This window comes from Schistocerca americana, unplaced genomic scaffold (assembly GCF_021461395.2).
Source record: "Schistocerca americana isolate TAMUIC-IGC-003095 unplaced genomic scaffold, iqSchAmer2.1 HiC_scaffold_248, whole genome shotgun sequence".
Taxonomy (NCBI): domain Eukaryota; kingdom Metazoa; phylum Arthropoda; class Insecta; order Orthoptera; family Acrididae; genus Schistocerca; species Schistocerca americana.
In genome coordinates, this window is record NW_025725959.1 from 25,001 (window position 1) to 27,500 (window position 2,500).

The window sequence follows — 2,500 nt, forward strand, 5'->3', positions numbered from 1 at the left end:
GCTGATCGCCATCCACGGCATACCATACTGCAATCCAGCTCTTATAGGGAGACGACACGTAGCTGAGTGCACAATATTTGGACCGTATGGTTCGCCGTTGTTGGCGCAGTCGTGGTACGGTCACACATGTACCACGATGTATCATTCAGTACATGAGGACCAATGTGCAGTACAGTGTGTGATTTGGACGTACAACATCAGCGGACAGTTGACACAAGCCGTACCACAACGTAGGCTGTGCTTCGCCATGCGAATGCCAATGAACAACTGCGAAGGGCATTGAGCATGTACGTCCTGCTGCCATCCGCATTACAGTGTATAGCTGCAAGGTGTTTAACATGAAGCGATACTCTGGGGACCGGGCAGTGCGAGTAGCAAACTATATTGCGGGGGTTGCAGTTAGGCAACACTACACTAATTTAACGCGTCGTATGACAATTACAGAGCGGGTTAAGGCCCAACGTGTGTTGGGTTAAGGCCCAACGTGTGTTGGGTTAAGGCCCAACGTGTGTTGGGTTAAGGCCCAACGTGTGTTGGGTTAAGGCCCAACGTGTGTTGGGTTAAGGCCCAACGTGTGTTGGGTTAAGGCCCAACGTGTGTTGGGTTAAGGCGCAACGTGTGTTGGGTTAAGGCGCAACGTGTGTTGGGTTAAGGCGCAACGTGTGTTGGGTTAAGGCGCAACGTGTGTTGGGTTAAGGCGCAACATGGGTTAGGTTAAGGCGCAACATGGGTTAGGTTAAGGCGCAACATGGGTTAGGTTAAGGCGCAACATGGGTTAGGTTAAGGCGCAACATGGGTTAGGTTAAGGCGCAACATGGGTTAGGTTAAGGCGCAACATGGGTTAGGTTAAGGCGCAACATGGGTTAGGTTAAGGCGCAACATGGGTTAGGTTAAGGCGCAACATGGGTTAGGTTAAGGCGCAACATGGGTTAGGTTAAGGCGCAACATGGGTTAGGTTAAGGCGCAACATGGGTTAGGTTAAGGCGCAACATGGGTTAGGTTAAGGCGCAACATGGGTTAGGTTAAGGCGCAACATGGGTTAGGTTAAGGCGCAACATGGGTTAGGTTAAGGCGCAACATGGGTTAGGTTAAGGCGCAACATGGGTTAGGTTAAGGCGCAACATGGGTTAGGTTAAGGCGCAACATGGGTTAGGTTAAGGCGCAACATGGGTTAGGTTAAGGCGCAACATAGGTTAGGTTAAGGCGCAACATAGGTTAGGTTAAGGCGCAACATAGGTTAGGTTAAGGCGCAACATAGGTTAGGTTAAGGCGCAACATAGGTTAGGTTAAGGCGCAACATAGGTTAGGTTAAGGCGCAACATAGGTTAGGTTAAGGCACAGTACGGGTTAGGTTAAGGCACAGTACGGGTTAGGTTAAGGCACAGTACGGGTTAGGTTAAGGCACAGTACGGGTTAGGTTAAGGTACAATACGGGTTAGGTTAAGGTACAATACGGGTTAGGTTAAGGTACAATACGGGTTAGGTTAAGGTACAATACGGGTTAGGTTAAGGCACAATATGGGTTAGGTTAAGGTACACATTGTTGTAAGGAAAGGTGTTTTGGGGGGGGGGGGGGGGCCGGTTTGTTGATTGTGATTATCGTAAGTAAATGACTGCGGCATCATCGGATTTGCCACGTCAGGGTGCACCTTTGGCTCATAACAGGCGGCGCTCTGATTCCATGCTTGTGGCAGACCTGTGTCTTTCATTCCTGCCATTGTTTGTGTGGTGTGACAGGAGGCAGTATTGTGATGTTGGGTGCACCCCTGTGTGGGACATGTGTGGGTGTTGGTGGCTTAGCTGAGCAATGGTGGTTGTCGGAAGGGTGGGATATTCTGTTTTCCGAGTGGACCTCCCGGTCTGGTTATGATAGTGTGGATTGTCTAATGTGGCAGAGAGGATGCACTGGGTGTTGTTCCATGCTGGTGCTTACATATTGTCTGTGTGCCTGTTACAGGCAGAGAGTAGTGCGTGATAAGAGTGTCTGGCTGACGTGTGATTGTGAGCAGAGTCTTTCAGCATGTATACGGACAGTTGTATACATTATCTGTATTCTGATGGCTCTATCTATTACTAATCAGCGCCGTGTATACGTTTACTCCGGTTCCAGTCGAAACTATTGTATCTCTGTACATTAGTGACACGGCGAGCCCGCTATGTAGTTACTCGTCTCGGCAGCTTCCACCGGTGTATGGCAAATGATTATAAGGAATCAGTCTAGTCGTCAATACCGATAGTGTGACGTCACATGTCTGGGGTGGGGGACGCTGCGCCCTTCCGGTGGGTCATGGCCTAGGAAGACTCTTCCCACGCAGGGGGGCTTGGACTGTCATTGACTCTTCCGGGTAATATACTTGCCGTACGTTTTTGCGACTGCGAGTGCAACGCTCACCGGTACCGACATGGATGGAGCGCCTCCTAGCTGCCGCTGAGCATCTGCATTCGTACAGAGAGCAACGCGATCGCGTCTGTAGCTCGTACGTGGTACAGCTCGCAGCTC